The sequence below is a fragment of the Melozone crissalis genome, unplaced genomic scaffold (assembly GCF_028551555.1).
Source record: "Melozone crissalis strain CALT ecotype California unplaced genomic scaffold, PUWL_Pcris_2 ptg000029l_1, whole genome shotgun sequence".
Classification (NCBI taxonomy): domain Eukaryota; kingdom Metazoa; phylum Chordata; class Aves; order Passeriformes; family Passerellidae; genus Melozone; species Melozone crissalis.
Window position 1 is genome coordinate 17,661,889 of NW_026535807.1, and position 16,469 is coordinate 17,678,357.

A 16,469-nucleotide genomic window follows, 5' to 3' on the forward strand; every position below is an offset into this window, starting at 1 on the left:
CCTTGGCCTCCTCTGGATGAGGCCAAATGTTCTGCTGACCTCAGCCCTGCTCCTCTGGATCCTCCTGTCAGTCCATGCCTTCTGCTCCTGCTCTCCCCAGAAAGAGAAGATCTCTTGCCCCAAGGCTGAAAGGATGAGACAAGTTTCCATCCTGCCTCTGTCCAAGAGTGTGAATCTCTCCCACGTGAACATCCAAATACTCAGGATTTTGTGTTCTGGCCATGGGAACATCTCTGTGATGGGGTCATGGCCTTCCCCATGGCCTTCCCCATGGCCTTCCCCATGGCCTTCCCCATGGCCTTCCCCATGGCCCCAGACTTTTCACAGAATCACAGAATTTTTAGGTTGGAAGAGACCTTTACGATCATCGAGTCCAACCCATGTTCTAACACCTCAACTAGATCATGGCACCAAGTGCCACATCCAGTCTTTTCCAGGGAATTTCCCATCTGAAGCCCTCAAAGCAAAGCCATTCCCAAGCTCTGAATCTCCCGTAAAGCTGCTTTGGTTGTGTGGTTTATATAGAAAGTTAAATAGGAAATGTGGAAGGGAAAGGAAATGTTGATTCCAGACAGAAAAACCCCAAAACACTTGTGTGGATTTCATTGGACATTTAACAAGAGGTGCTACTCTCTAAGCATGGCATAATGTGCTTTGTGGGTTTTAATATTTTTTTTTTCAAGCCTAAATTTTAGTTAACTACAGTTTAGATTTCTGGACTTTATGCTGGGATTCTGTGGACTTAGATGAAAGCAAATCTCTCTTGAAAGAATTTCCAATCTAATTTAGTTTTTAGGTATCTTCACATTAAAATATTTAGTTAGTATATACTCACTAGGGAAAGACTGCTTGATTTTAATTTGCATGATGATTGGATTATGGAACTAAAAGTTGATTGAAGAAGTTATTTTGTTTTATTGGTTGAGGGAACATAACTCGGCAGTTTATTTTGCAGTTTATATTTTTGGTGCCATCTCACATAACACAGGCTCGTGTATTACTCATCCTTCCCTTTTCCTGCAAAGCCTTTTGGATTTTTTATTTCTCTTTTTAATTTCAATACCCTGGAGTGTTTGAATTGAAGAGTCTCAAAAAAAATCTATTTTGGGGCAGGAAGTTTTCTTGATGTTTTGGATAACATTTACTTCTACTTTCTAATGCCAAATCATCTTTCAGGCTGATGCCATTAAGGCAGAGAATTTTGTGGTTTGTATAATAATACAAGTCCCAAATGGTGGCAGTTATTGAAGTTAACACTTTTTGCCCAACTGTGGGAGTACCAGCATCTTTGAAAGGTTCCAATTTTGGTTCTTATTTATGCTTGACATTTAATGTGCTTGACATTCTGATTATTTTACACCTACCTAATTTCTTCTAGCTCCAGGGATAATGACAATATTTTAAGCATCTGTGAAGTGTAGCTGTGTGTTATGGAGCAGGTGCAAGGCTACAAATGGAAGGAAAAGTCCCTCAACTATTTCTGGAATCATTGTTTCTTTTGTGTTGCATATCTCAGGGTCAGGTAGAGTTTCTCACCAGCTTGGTGTGGTTACCAGTATTAGCTTTACTAATACTTTATATCCTGTTATTTAGCCATATGCCTATCTGTGTGTGTTTAGATATAAATAAAACACATAATGTGGACTGAGTGCTCACATGGTGTCCTTTGTGATCTAGGGGCAAGGAATTAGAGAGAGAGTTTCCCAAGTTGTTACTGGAAATTTATATTTTCCCTAAATTTTGAATTAAGATAACATAATATAAATTTCAGCCCTTTAAACTGAACTCATGTGTCCATGGCACTCCTTTAGTGTAGAACTTAGAACTGTGTCTTGGTTTATAGATAATTGGGATATAACCAGATAAATGAAAATATATGGCAAAAAAATTACCCAAATGAATGTAAGTACACTCTGTGTAAAGTCCTTACTCTCCCTTTGAAAAGTAATTTTATTAATATTTTTGAGTCATATTCCCATTTATTATGTGGTTCCCTGCAGTCATGTTTAGGCTCTTTTGAAAAGGTTAAACTGGTTATCAGGGAAAGAGGATGAAAAGAGTTGGAAACCCAAGTTCTTCACAGGAGTGCAGCTGGTGGCCACAATTTCCTTTTTCATGTACTGGGAATCTCCTGTTGCATTTGGCTGTTGACTGCATGAGGAGTGACAGAGAAACCTTAAAATAGTTTATTTTACAGACCATGTGGGTACATGTTAAATAGTTGCCCAAGTCCTCCCAAAACAATCACCATGGCCCAGCCAGGGGTCCTGGGAGCAGCCCTGACTGAATGGGTTTTAGGAACAATTTAAAAAATTCCTTTATTTTGCAATCTTGCCACCTGGTGGTACAGCCTGATAATAAATATTAGGTTGGAAACCTGTTCCAAAAGTCATATTGTTTTTTGGTAGACAGGGTGCTGAGACTGGGATTTCAGACTGGGTCCTACACAGGGTCCTGTTTGAAGCAGGCAGGTTCAGTGTGCTTCTCCTTCACTGTGTGGGGCAGTGCAAGGCTGTGCATCCCTTGGCATTCAATAGCACAGAGTCACATCAGAGGCTGTCTTGGCTTGGAAGGGACCTAAAAGCTCATCCCATTCCATCCCTACCATGGCAGGGACACCTTCCACCATCCCAGGCTGCTCCCAGCCCTGTCCAGCTCAGCCTTGGGCACTGCCAGGGATCCAGGGGCAGCCACAGCTGCTCTGGCAACCTGTGCCAGGGCCTCAGCACCCTCACTGGGAAGGATTTTTCCCTAATGTCCCATCTAATCCTGCCCTGGCAGTGTAAAGCCATTCCCCATGTTCTGTCACTTGTAAATCATCTCTCTCCATCTTCCCTGCAGCCCCTCCAGGCCCTGCAAGGCCACAATTCCATCACCCCAAAGCTTCTCCTGTGCAGGTGAACAATGCCAGCTGTGCCAGCCTTTGCTCCCAGCAGAGCTGCTCCATCCTCTGCTCATCCTGGAGCCTCCTCTGGTGCCTCCGGGTCCCTCCTGTGCTGGCCCAGGCTGGGGCAGCTCTGCAGAATCCCCCCTGCCCTGGGCTGAGCAGGGCAGGGAATTTGGGGGTCCCAGACATGGCTGGGGCATGTCCAGCCTCTCAGAAGCACTCTCACCTGTGAGTGCTTCTCCCTTGGGCTGCTCCATCTTTCCATCCTCCAAAATCAGCTCCCTGATTTCCACAGCCATGAGGGGGGAGGAAGCCTGAGGATATTTTGTGGTCCTGGAACTCTGTTGTGCATTACCCTTCACAATATATTTGAAATGTGATTTATAAAGGAATGGTGTCCATGTCCTGCAAGTCCCAGGTAAATTGCACAAACTGAACTGAGCTAAATTAGAGTGAGAATATTTAAAGGATGTTGCTATGCCTCAAACAAATGCCATCAATATGGAACTGAAATGTGTTTGGATAGTTGGAATGTTCATTTGGGCACAAGGTGGAGGCTGAATTAAGCCCATGATGTGCCAAACCTGGCAGAGCTGACACCGTGGCAGGAGCATGGGGACAGTCACTCCTTTATGCTAATCCAAGATGAAGCAGATGTGATCCTACTGGTGTCTGCAGGGAAATCCTCATTTATAATGAAAGATGTTTTCACATGGTGTTCAAAGGGCCTTAAACAATCCAGTTTTTTCAAGCTGAACCCAAACATGATTTACTGAGGGGTGTGATGAATTGGTCATTAGCTGGAGCTCGCAAGGCAGAAGTGGATGTTTGCTCTCCCAGGAGTGTCCCCTCCAGCTCTGCCAGATGCTGAGGTTCGAAACCAGAGGAAGCCAATGTAATTCTGTGCTTGGGTCAGACATGGCATCCTGCTGGAGCACAGCAATCCCTTTTAGTACCAAAACATGAAAAATGGATTAATTTCTGTCTGTCCTTATAGTGTAAGGATGTGTTCCCTCATCCTGTCCAAGGAGGGCCTCTCCTTGCCCGTCATTCCCTGCACCTTCTTGAGCATCTCTTATGAAAGCAGCCAGAATGTCACTTATCAGAATGTCACTTATTCACCATGACATCTCTGTGATGACCATAAGACCTCTCAATTATTCCCTCCCAAGTTCTTATGTCATGCAAGGAAAAGCAGGGGAATGTCTCCTCTCTGCTCCTGCCCTCTCTCCTGGTCTTTCCCTCACACATGGAGTTTTCCGCCTCCAAAAACATTAAAAAATCTCATTTATTTACAAATATGGGAGGCCAGAGTGCTACAGCTCTGATAAATGGGTAAACCAGATATCATTGGGACTGTGTTTTCAAGCTTTTAATTCACATCTTTGGTCACAGACTTGGAACTTTTTAATCACTTGATTTTACTGCAAGATGTCCCTAACTATTTATGACACTGGATGTTTGCTCTTGGATCTGTTTCTCCTGTGGGGCATCCTTTAGATCAATCCTTGTTTGTTCTATTAATTTGCTTAATTCTCTGGGGTTTGTCAAGTCTAATTATCTTCTTTCTTTTTTCCAGTTTTGAAATCAAGATTGATTAGCCAACAGGAGAAGACCCAGCTGGTTATGTGACTCAGAGCCCTGTTCATGAGGCACTTGCTTGTTTTTACAAGACAACTGTAAGTTGCTTCTTTTTCTTTTCCTCCATCAAATTAAAAATCTACTGTTGTAACTTCATAGAAATTCTGGAACATTCTTGAGGAATTCATTTTGATTGGTAAAATCTTGAATTTTGGCTTGGTGATGCCAGGCAAGGACCAGACGTGCTCTATTCGCTTTACCGGAGATTTTTCTCACATAGTGATGGTTTTACATTTTTGAATTGTTTAAGGAGAGATTCCCTTGGTTGGGAAGATCAATCTGCTGTCTCTGTACGTTGTGCTATGTGACATGTGGGATCAGGGAATGTGACAAACCTGTCTGGAGGACTCTGCTGTGGGTTGTGTGAGGAGATGCTGAATCCCAGCATGGAAGTGGCGCAGGAGGAGTTGGCTCCTCTGTAAACAGGTACCTCTGACAGAATTTTGCATTCTCCCAGGCCACCAGACCCTGGGTTTTGGACTAAATAATCATTCCTCTGTACTTGATGTAGACAGGGTTTTTCCCAACAATTATAAATTTGTTCTTCATAAAGCAAACCCTCAATTTTACTCACAAACTAGAATTTCTCAGGTAAAGTATCAGTTGTAGTCTGGAATGCAGAAATGAAAGTTCCAGCAGTAACAGTGCGTGGCTTAATTTTTTTTTTTTTTATCTATATCATGAGCCATGTTTTATAAGCTCAACTTAATCAAATTATTAGAGCCAAGTGGAGTGCTGATACATTTGTCACTGTGTTTGGTGTGGTGTGAATCTAATTTACCATTTTTCACTGGTGTGAAAGTGCTCCGCCTTAGCAGTGATGAGACTTTAATTTCTGTAACCAGGTGGTGGGGGGTTTAATTATTGAATTTTGAAGCCATACATTTACAGGATGTTCTGCTTAGATGAGCAGGAATCCAGCCAGTGCTATTAGGCGTGGGGCAGCACCCCATTATCTCCAGCTTTTCTTTAGTTATAACTGCACTGAAAGGCAGGCAGGCTGGGTTGGCTGAACTTCATAATCTTGTTAAAATGGCATTGCCAACTGCCACTGATTGTATAAAAATTCACTGTTTTGTACAAGCTGGTATTTATTCTGAATTTTCTCTTGAATAGCAAGTGATTCTAGTAACTTGCAAGTGCATGTACAATCTGCATTTTCATTTGTTACTGCTCTTGTTGCTGAAGGTTCATTAACCAAGGGGGGAAAATGAGGTATAATGGTCAAACTATTAGAGAAAAAAGGGGAAAATAGCACTCACCAGCGAGTGAGTTTTGGGCTTACGAAATAGTAGAACCAATAAAGAAAAATTAGTAAGTATTAACTGTGAAATGGAATTTTGTAGAGTGAAGTATAAGCTTAGTATTAATTTTTTGCAATTAATGATTGCAAGGAGGTGTCTGAGCAAATTTGCTTTATGACGACAGTAAATATATTCAAAAAATATTGAGATTATTAGCAAGTTATCAGGGAACAGAGAGAGACTCACACTCTTTTTTCAGCAAGTAAACATGGAGAACAGAAAGATAACAATTGCACCCTGTTGCTTTGGGTGTCTGCTCACAGAACTCTCCCTCGCCTATGATGTGTGTGGAACAGACTTGAAGCTCAATAGGAGAAGCACAAAGAAATGAATAACTCAGATTAAAAGGCTTTGCTGGTTTTCTGTGGGTAATGAAGGAAGCTCTCCATAGATTAGAGCCCTAAGCTCTGGGTAGCTGCTCTGCAGAATACTGCACAAACTTGTTTTAGATTAATTTTTCTGTATTGTATATTGAAAAACCTGCAACAACTGTTGTGTTAGGAAGTTGATAAAAATAATTGTATTATACAAAGTGGCACTTGCACAGATATAATGTATTCAAAATATTATGTAATGCAAATGTGGACAGAAACTACTCAAAGGTTTGCTCTCTTTTTCCATTGTTGATTTCCAGATGGATTTCCACTCAGGTGATGAGTTCTCACCTCCATGTAAATGTTTGATGGGCTCCTTTAACTAAAACCAGCCCAACTTCTATCAAAATGTTCTAGTGGGTGCCTATATTTTTTCAGTGTAGAGCAGAATGAAAACATGGTCATAATGACTGTGTGGGCAACTGTGCCATCAAATATTGCAGAGTGCTCAGCATCACTTCTCCCTGACAGCAGCAGTTTGTCACTGGTGCTTTAATGAAGGTTTTAATAGGTGCCAGAAGCTGTGCAGACCAAATATTGTGCTTGTCTTTCAAAGCAATACAGATTTGAGCTTCATTTCCCACCCCCCCCCAAACTCTTAAAACAAGTAGTCTATAATCTATTTGTCAGGCATTTAAATGTCTGTTAGAGACTGAAAAGCAAAGACAGACTTACTAGAGAGGGAACTTTCTTAGTCATTCAGCTATTAAAAAAGAAAAGCCTCCCAAGGTTTTTGTCCCCTGTTTTTTTTTTTTTTTTTTTCAGAGAAATAAGCAGAGTTTGAAATACTGTAATTTTCTCTATTTCTCAGGATAATAGTTTCAATTCCTGTTGTGGAAGGCAAGCTGCCAGGCACAACCACACAGTTCAGTGAGCTTGTGGAGATAAAAGAATTGTAACCCCCCCAAAACAAACCTTCCTAGAGCCTTCAGCCTCTCCCATCCCATTCCGGGGTAAAAGGGGCTGAATCCCTGGATTGCTCAGTTTAACTTCCCTCACAGCCAGAGCTGAGGCTGCACACATGGAAGGGGTTTCTGTTTGCTCTGATGAACACGGAGCACCTGCTGTGGTCAGACCTTGGCAGGAGCTGCAGACAAGAGCCAGGAGGTCCCAGTGCTCTGGGAATGCTCTGGGAATGTGTCTGCTGAGCCCAGGAGCCCACAAGGATTTGCTCTTCTCCAGGTGTTGTCCTCTCCTAAAGATGTTCCCGCGTGAAATCCTTCCTGGATTTGTTTTGTCATCCCTGTGATTTATTGGAGTTATTAAGGAGATGCTTTGGGCTGTGCTGTTATTTCTGTGCTGCTCAGCACTGAAATGCCAGCTGGAGCTGGGGATGGAAAGCTGAAGGAATGGTTTTATCTTGTGTAGCTGCACCTGCTTTCCCCTCCTGGCCTGTAATTTCAGGGCACTGGGAAGGCGCTGAGACTTTTCCAGTAGTGAGGAAACCTTTGGCAAACAGCTTTTGTCACTTCTGCCACCTCCACTGGGGGCAAACAGTGAAGCATGGGGCTCCCTTCACTGCAATTCCCAGCACAAATTACCCAGCAGCTCATCCCAAACAATAAGAGATGTCAGGAAAGTCCAGTTTGCAGGTGGGATGTCAGAGGCAGCACCATCCATCCTTCCATCCATCCCTCCATCCCTCATCCATGGATTCCATCCATCCATCCCTCCATCCATCCCTCCATCGCTCATCCGTGGATTCCATCCATCCGTCCATCCATCCATCCATCCATCCATCCATCCATCCATCCATCCATCCTTTCTGTCCCTGCATTTCAAGGGGAGGGAGAGCCTGTTCCTTTTTCTGGCACTTGTGAATGTGATCTTGCTCCTTCAGAGGGCTTGTGCAGAAGCAGAGCAGATCTGTACCTACAAAAACCTGCACATTCATCTTCTCTTTGCACAAATAAATATATAAATATCTGTGAATGAATCTGAGCTCTTCCCTAGAGCTACCTGTACATTCATTTTCTCTGTGCACAACTAAATTAAATATATAAATATCTGTGAATGAATCTGAACTCTTCCTCCTTTGAAGAGCAAACTTCCTTTAATTAGTCTTTCCCTACTGTCTGATGTTAGTGACATTTATAATCATACAATTACTGCTTCATTTCAATTTTATGTTATTTTCAGAGGTCAGGAAGGGTAATATTCCAACATAACCACACTCAGTGAGAGGGTAACAGCTGACAGGAGCTCTTGCATGGGGTTCTCATCAGTAGATCTTGAAGTGCATTAGAAAAATACTGATTTTTATCTCTGTTTTAAAGGTGATGGGAACTGTGGCCCTCTGAGGCTGCCCAGCATGGCTGTGCAAACCTCTCCATGTGTTTTATTGCCTAAACATCCCATCAGACTCCTGAGCAATAGGTTAAAATACAATGTGGAAACACAAGAGCAAAAAAAAATTAATGGAATCTTAATGGAATAAAATTAGGATTTAAAAGAAAAAAAACTGAAAAAATGGAACATATTCCTGCTGAATTCTGTATTCAGTGTTTGGTTCAATCATCTCTCGGGCAGATTAACATGAAGTTATTACGTAATGTCAGTTAATTTTCTAATTAATGAGTGTTACCCTGAGATTTAAGCAATTCTCACCTGTCTTGGTGTGACCTGACTGTTAAAAATGGCAAAGAGCCTCAGTGTCAGGGGCTGCTTTTCCTTTTCCTCTCTGGCAGAGAGAACAAAGTTTTGTGCTCCCCAGGATTCCAAGGAATTGAGCAATTTTGCGGGGGGGAAAGTCAGGTGAGACTTCAATGCCTGCCCGAGGGATAGGAGGAAATGTATTTGATTTATATCAGTTTATAAATGCCAGCCTGGCCCTGGTTTGAGTTCTGTGTGGCTCTGGGGGCCAGGCAGGATAATTCCTGCCATGTCCAGCAAGTAAAGTTTCCATGGAATTTTCTTGCACAGTAGGACATGATTGAAAGATTTTATTTTTTAAATCACATTTTCATACTCTCTTACGAATTACTGTGTCATTATTATTTTTTTCTTTGTTACTTATTTTGAAACACCTTTCTGATTTAAAAATCTTTGGAAATGTTGAATGTAACTTAAAAGATAAGAGCTCATAGTAATGAGAGTACTTTTACAGTATTCATTTTATTATAATTTTATATATATGTATATATATATATATGTATATATATATATAAATATATATATATAAAAGTTTTGCATGTTGAGGATATTTATTTTTCCTGCTCTTTTAGTAGATTTGCTTCACTGTCACCAAAAGAGCTGCTTTGAGGATTGTCAGGAAGTGGTTAATTGTATGTTCTGAGTGTTTCTTTTTGAAAAAAGGCATTTTCAGGATTTCTGCACTGGCCACCTCTGTAGGCACAATGGGAGCTCCTTGCAGGAGCTTTTGGACAAATTTCCCTCTCTGTGGAAAGACAAAGTGCTCCAGGGAGCAGCTGCAGAGGAGAAATTCCTCCTGACTTAGGAGCAACCCTTGGTGATATCAATAAATTGCTTGTGCTCAATAAGGAGCTGCTGCCCACAAAGGGAATTTGGTGTGAGCTGTTTGTGCTGTAGGGTTTTCCTTGGCAGGCTCTTTGATGGTGCAGGGTTTGTAGGTGGATTTTTAGTGTCTTCTGGCTCTTCCTGGAGCCCACATTTCTGCTGGTTTCTCCTAATGCAGAGCATAGAAATGGGAATTTTCTTAATGTGGCACACACAGAGGGCTGAGTACAATTCAAATGCTAATATGTAGAAATCAAATCTCACAAAGGAGTGTGTTAACATTTGTCTTTATTCACACTCTATTTCAAAGGATGTGTGCCAAGCCTTCCCTGACATTCAGAGCATTATACACTGTACAAGTTCACCCCTGAAAGGCAGAGAGAAGCATTTCCTTTTTGCATAGCTTAAGTCTTTTGATCCCAAGGAAAAGTGAATTTTTCCTTATGTGACCCCACCTGAGCCTGCTTTGCTGATTCCTCCATTTTCTCTGGCATTTCAGTGTTAAATTTCCCTTTTTAAGGGAGAAACTGAGCTGCAAATATCCAGCAGAGTCTGGATAGGGGATTTTTTTCCTCCCTTAGCTGATTTTATTGCTTTCCTGGGCGCTGGGAAGTCTCTCCTTGACTTTGGTGTTCTTTCTTCTGTTTTCCAATTTTCCCTGCAAGTAAATGAGCCTGAGCTCCTCTTAGACAAAACACAAGTTCCTTTTTTTCACCTGGTCCTTATTGGGATGTGCATTGAGCTCAGAAATGCTGCCCATCTCTGTGTTTTGCCTGCTCTTGGTTGTGGCTGCTGGAATTCCCTTGAATTCAGGAGTTGTGCTCTCTCACAGCAGCCCAGTGGGTGAATTCCCTGTTTGCTGAGCCAATCATTTCCCATTGCAATCTGTTTTTCCCCTGGAGAATTGATCTGAGCCAGGGATATGAATACCTATCCTGAATGGATATTTTCTACTGCCCAGCTTTTGCAGGGTTCTGTGATCCACTGCCCTTCCTGCAGGGCTTTCCCTGAGATGGAAATTCCTTCAAAAGCAGCTGGAGAGGAGTTTGTGACTGCTCCAGGGTGGGACACCTTGGCCAGATTCAAGCTTGGCCCTGACTTCAGGCTCCTGCTTTGTCCCTTTCTTGTCCCTGTCATATTCACAGCACAGGCATAGATTAAAATGCAATGTGGAAACACCACAAGAGCAAAAAAATTAGTAGAATCTTAATGGAATAAAATCAGGATTTAAATAAACCAAACCTTAAATTCTTTGGCTTCTCCATGCTTTGCACCATTTGGATGGATTGAGCAGCATGCTCCTGAATCTCGTTTGAGATTTCCCCATAATCTCTCCCTGCAGATGTTGGTGCTTCAGTGCTCAGTGAAGTGATGCTTTGCTTTTTATGTTCTCAAGCAACACATGGTCTGCAGCCAGCTCCTGAAACTCACAAAGTATTTAAGAATGTGTTTAAATGCAAGGTCTTACAGAAAATGCAAATTTATTACTTGTCTCTTGATTCTCACCATAGATTTCTGGAGAGTGCTCTGAGGCTTTTTTTATTGGTGCTATCACTACTTTGCCTTCATGCTTATGCTGATTGTCTTTCTTTGCCAGAGCCCCTTAGCACTTGTTATCAGTAGCTACAATTTCCTGCCACCTGTGGTGGAATATATTTCTTCATTATGAGCTTTTTGCTGCTTCCTCAAGTTTTGTCTTTGATTAGCTGCTATGGAACTTTTGCACATCATCATCACTTGTCCTGCAAAACTTGATTTTCTGATAAATATGAAAATTGCTGCTTCCAGCTTCTGTTGGCCCAGAGCATTTACTGCCAGTTCTGGAGCCAGCACTGACCTGAGCTGATGCTAAATCCAGTGCGAGAGAATGTGGTGGAAGGCTGGGTTTTGTAGGGTTTATTTGGGATTAGTGGTCATGATTTTCCCCCCCTTTCCTTAAAGTGAAAGAACACTGGAAGTGCCAAGGCTGGGATCAGTGACTCACCTGAGCTGGGCTGGAATTTAGCAGAGATCACAACTTCATAGTTGGAATGTGGTGAACGTTTTCTTGATCTTATTTGCAGCAACTTTACACCTCTGTTTTAGAATCTGTTATAATTTCAAGTGTCTCTTTATAAATGACAATGTTTAGCAGAGGTTTGCCACTAGCTGTAAAATCTTCTGGGAATGATGTGCTGTGAATCTTTCTGCCCGGATCCAAAAAGAAGAGAGCATAAATTACATGAGCTCCTGGCTTTATAAATGCCAACATGGATGTTGTTTTTGTCCATGATATGGTTTTTTATAGATTCAGTTTTAAAAAAACCCACTTTTTATTGCAGGAACAGCTGTCCAGCTTCTCCCCTGTAGCAGGTAGCTTCTTCTCTCCACCAGCATCATCTGGGATGAGGATAAAAACTGAGCTTATCAGAGTGTGATAAAAGGAGCATGTGTGTGTATGAAGGCAAATGTAAATTTCCAGCATCAAAAGGAGAACTTGGCAAGTGCAGATGTGTGGCTTAAACACAGTAGGAGGAGAGGGAAGGAAGGGTTTTGTTCCTTTGTGCTGAGCTCTGCTGGAGCAGCTGGGTGAGCGCTGCAGCGGCGCTGAGGCGGCGCCGGCGGTGAAGCTGCTGCTCTGTCTGGGATGCAATGATCCAGCAGATTCTGCTCTGGGGGAGAGCTGAGGGAAAAGGAGAAGAATCATCCCCTCTAATCTTTATTGGCATTTTTATCTTTGCACTTTCTAACCTTACTGAGCTGCTGGATGTGAATTCCAGCTTGGAGGGAGATGAGTCCGTGTCAGTCTGTAGGAATTTGTGTTAGACTGGAGAACCCAAAAAGCCTGGCCGTGAAGTGACCCCTGGCACTGCTGGAAGAGCTGTAAGGATGACCCAAATGGGTGTCATTCTTCTCCCAAGTACCTCTGCCACCCTCTGGGCTGCTCTGGCTGATGGCCTTTGGGTTTGTTTCGTTGTTTCCTTTGGGGTTTTGTTTCATTGGATGGTTTGGGGTTTTTTCCCCGAAACCTCACTGCTGAGGAATCCTTCCTTCCCCCATCATCCCACAGGTCCCCAGAGTGCCCAGTCCTGCTGGAGCAGGTGCTTCTCCCCTGTGGACATCTCTGTCAGCACCAAAATGGGAATTTAACAAGTGCCCATACCAATTGAACTCTTCATTTTGGCCTGCAGGCATTTCTCCCCTCAGTGTGATTCCTGGGGGAATGACATGGCCATGGAGCACGGGACACTCAGGGAACTGCTCAATCCTCATTTCCTCACAAGCCTTTTAAAATTTTTCTTAAATCCCATCAAGTAGCATCCTTGAAAATTAGCAATGTATAGTTTGAGGAGAACTAGCAGCAGGAAACTTCTTTTTCCATATCCAGTTTCAGACTTTTTGGATCAGAAGTGGCATCTGAACCAGAGCTTGGAACCACTAAGAGTGGGTCCTTTGTAGGGATGATTCAGGGAATTATGGAGAGAGTTTGATTGGTGGATTTTGCAGGGTAGTGGTGTTGCTTTGTGTGAATAGAGCAGAGCAGGTCTTGATTTTTGGGAAATCTGGTGAATGGGCCGCCAGTGAGGTCCTGTCAAAAAAAAGGGTGAATGCTCCAGCTCAACAGCCCATGGCAGGGTTCTCTGATGGAAAGGAAAAGAAATTTCAAGGAAAGGAAAGGAAAAAGAAAAAACCAACCTGAGGCAATCAAATTACAGCCCCAGCCCAACTGTTGTAGTGTTTCAGACTAAAGGATGGCAAATTGGGATTGCAAAGGCTAAAGGAGAAGACTGCAAGAGCTCAAAAATGAGGTTATTAGGGATCAGAGAATTTCTATCGTGTCTTCATGGAGTTTAAATTAATTTTGGTAAGATACAGATGGGTAAAGAGCAAAAATTGAAAAAAAGGAGAACCTGAAAAAAAAGTTATTGTAATCTGTATCTGAAAGAAAAATGGCAGAAACAGAAACCCCTCCAAATCATGATTACACTTTGAATATTGAGGATACAGCAAGGGCTGTAATGCACTGGATTTTTTTGCAGCTGAGTGTGTGTGAATACACAGGGGGTTGGTGTGCCTGCTCATACATGCACTGCTGGAGCTCAGCAGCAGCCCCAAGGTACAGCAAGATTTAAACCTGTGAAAAGCTTCAGTTGTTTCCCATCTGGAGGCTCATTTGAATCCTTGGATTTTGCTGCAGAAGCCTTGACCTTTGTAATGGTGTTATTTATTTTTCCATCAGTTTTGTACATGGCGAGACTTTTGTTATTTCTGTGGTCAAATTTGAGTAAAACAGCTAATTTTCATACTACAAATTTAATAAGCTCGTAATTTAGATTTTTATTTTTCATTTTGCTTACAAAATGCCTGTTTTGCTCACAAAGCACTCTCTCATTATACGACATTTTAGGTTTTTGTGATGGTGGCTCAGTCTTTGTCTGTTAGGAGCTGGAAACTGGTTTGAATGATTCATTTTGAGCAGCTATTTTGGGGGTACTCACATCATCTTGGATGCAGTTCCACATGAAATGGATGGGAAAATGGGAGTTGATCTCCCTCCTCCACCTGGCAATTTAAATGAAAATCCATAACACTTGAGCAGGAGACTGTCCCTGGCATCTTTTTGGGAAGAACAGGCTTTAAAAATACAGCAGGGAAAAAAACCAAGGCAGGATCCCAGGGATGAGGGATAGTGGGAAATGGAGGAAATCCTGTGGGCAGTATCCAAAGTCACACTTGGCTTCAAGTCACAGATGTTTGCAGAGAAAATCAGCCAGAGCAGCTCCAGTGAAATTAAAACTGCAGCCAGGCAGGAGAGAGGCTCTGCTTGTGCTCTCACACATCGAGGCAGAAGGATCTGCTCCCAAAAGGGGTTTGGGGCTGTTTGCCACTGCTTGGGAAGGTTGGAGGAGGGAGGGGGAGAACACAGCTGTGCCATTAGAGCTCTAAAAGATAACCAGAGAAGGTGACTTCCCAAAGAGAGGAGTCAGATGTTTTATAAAGTGGGATTTAAAAAAAAAATATTTCAAACTTTTGCACTGAGTAACAGTCGTGTCATTTTCATGGCAGTGGCTCCTGGCTTAGAGTGGCTGCCAGTCTGTTCTGTAGCCTGTGAAATTCAGGATTATGAGCAAATGAAATACTGTGACAGTATTTATATGACTATTTCTGAAGCACAGAAACAAAATGCACTTTTGCTCATATACAATGAAAATGCAGTAGTGTATTGAGAAGGTTTATTGCAGCTGTGAATGAGCAGTGAATTTAGTGAAACTATGTTACACTGAGCTTGGTTCCTTGTGGATTAATGAGAAATAATCCATATTCCTCAATGCAGGAAGAAATCATGTATAAAAAATACAATATTAATCGTATTTTTCATGTGAGCTGTGAATAATATAGTTGAAGGGTTTTGTTTCATCTCTGTGCAGTGTTTTTTGGTGGGGTTTTTTGTGGTTTTTTTTTGGTTTGTTTTTTTTTTTAATAGGCTGGAAGTGGTTTTTTTTTTCTTTGTTTATAGGCTGGAGCTGTAGTTTAACCCAGGCAAAAGTCCTGCAATATTACACATGCCCAGTTTGACCAGTCAGTGATGAATATTCACTGCTTTTATGAGCAGATGGGATTCCGCGTCTGTGCAGAAATCCTGTCAGAAGTATTTCCTTTTGTACTTCTCATGTTCCAGCTCTTTTCACAGCCCTCCTTCCACTTGGGGCATGTTTGGTGTGGGAAATCTGTGTTCTGACAAAATATTGAGAGGTGAACAAAGAGGGAGTGGCAGAGGTTTATCTTCTCCACGCTCTGAGAATGCCTGACACGTTCTGGGTGTGCTCCTGTGCTCTGGGTGGGGATTCCTACCTGGACAAAAGGAAATTTGAACTCAGAATTTTGGATTCAGGTTTGCTGGGTGGAAAGCAGGGTCTGAGCAACTTTGTGCTCAGCTTTGCCACCAAGACATGAGTTATTCCCACCTAAATCCTGCATTGCTGTAAAAGAAAGGTTTTATCCTCATAAAGCTTTAATAAAGCCAAGGAATTCTTGCCAGTAATTTTACAATGCCAGTCCCATGGAGCTCTAAGGCAATGCAATCCACAGTATTTATAGAACTTCATTAAACATCACACCTGTTAATTCCCCTTCAAATTGAGGACAGGGAACCAAAGCAACTCAGAATGAAGAAAAAAATGACTCTGCCATGAGACCTTAATGATTCTTTTAATCCAAAAGTACATTCCCTGGGATTATTCTGCTAATTTTCTACCTCTGATTGTTTGGTAAATGAATTCATAAGGTGGTGCTGTACATTAGACTGGAAATTGTTTGGTGCTGGAGTCCTCTGGTTGTGTGAGTTTTGATAGACAAGACATTATTCACCATAATATCATTTCTATATCTGGAGTAACTCTGCCATCCAGGATTTAACAGATCACTAAAATTTCATCTTTGTGATTTTTTACCTTTTTCTAAAGTAGTCCTGTCACTCATATTCTGAAATAGAAGGAAATTTTCCTAGAAGCAACTCTTTGTGGAGAGCTCCTATTGCAAAATGCCCGATATCTTTACTGCAACTGATTTGAAAGTGCAAAAGGTCAAAAATGTCCTAATGTGGTTTGGCAATCCACCTGTCAGCACAGCACATTTCAGAAGGGCTCTTGGGGCTTTGTAGAAATTGCATATTTCATTTTGATTTTAATTTTATACCTGGAAAGGATTAGGGGGAGGATTCAACTGATGGCCGAGTGGTGAAACAGAAAATATTTTTAGAATGGAAAATGCATATTGGAAAAGATTTGGACTCAGAGGGATGTGGTA

The 16,469-nt window shown here is 42.0% G+C and overlaps 1 protein-coding gene across 4 annotated transcripts in view; it reads left to right on the top strand.

Annotated features, from left to right (window-relative positions):
• Positions 1-16,469, top strand: part of ATP2B2 (ATPase plasma membrane Ca2+ transporting 2) — a 403,583-nt gene that overhangs the window by 133,668 nt on the left and 253,446 nt on the right. For all 4 annotated transcript variants that reach the window (XM_054281065.1, XM_054281062.1, XM_054281063.1 and 1 more), the window contains exon 3: positions 4,467-4,566. The gene's annotated coding sequence lies outside the window, so the exon portion shown is untranslated. The remainder of the gene's footprint in view (positions 1-4,466; positions 4,567-16,469) is intronic.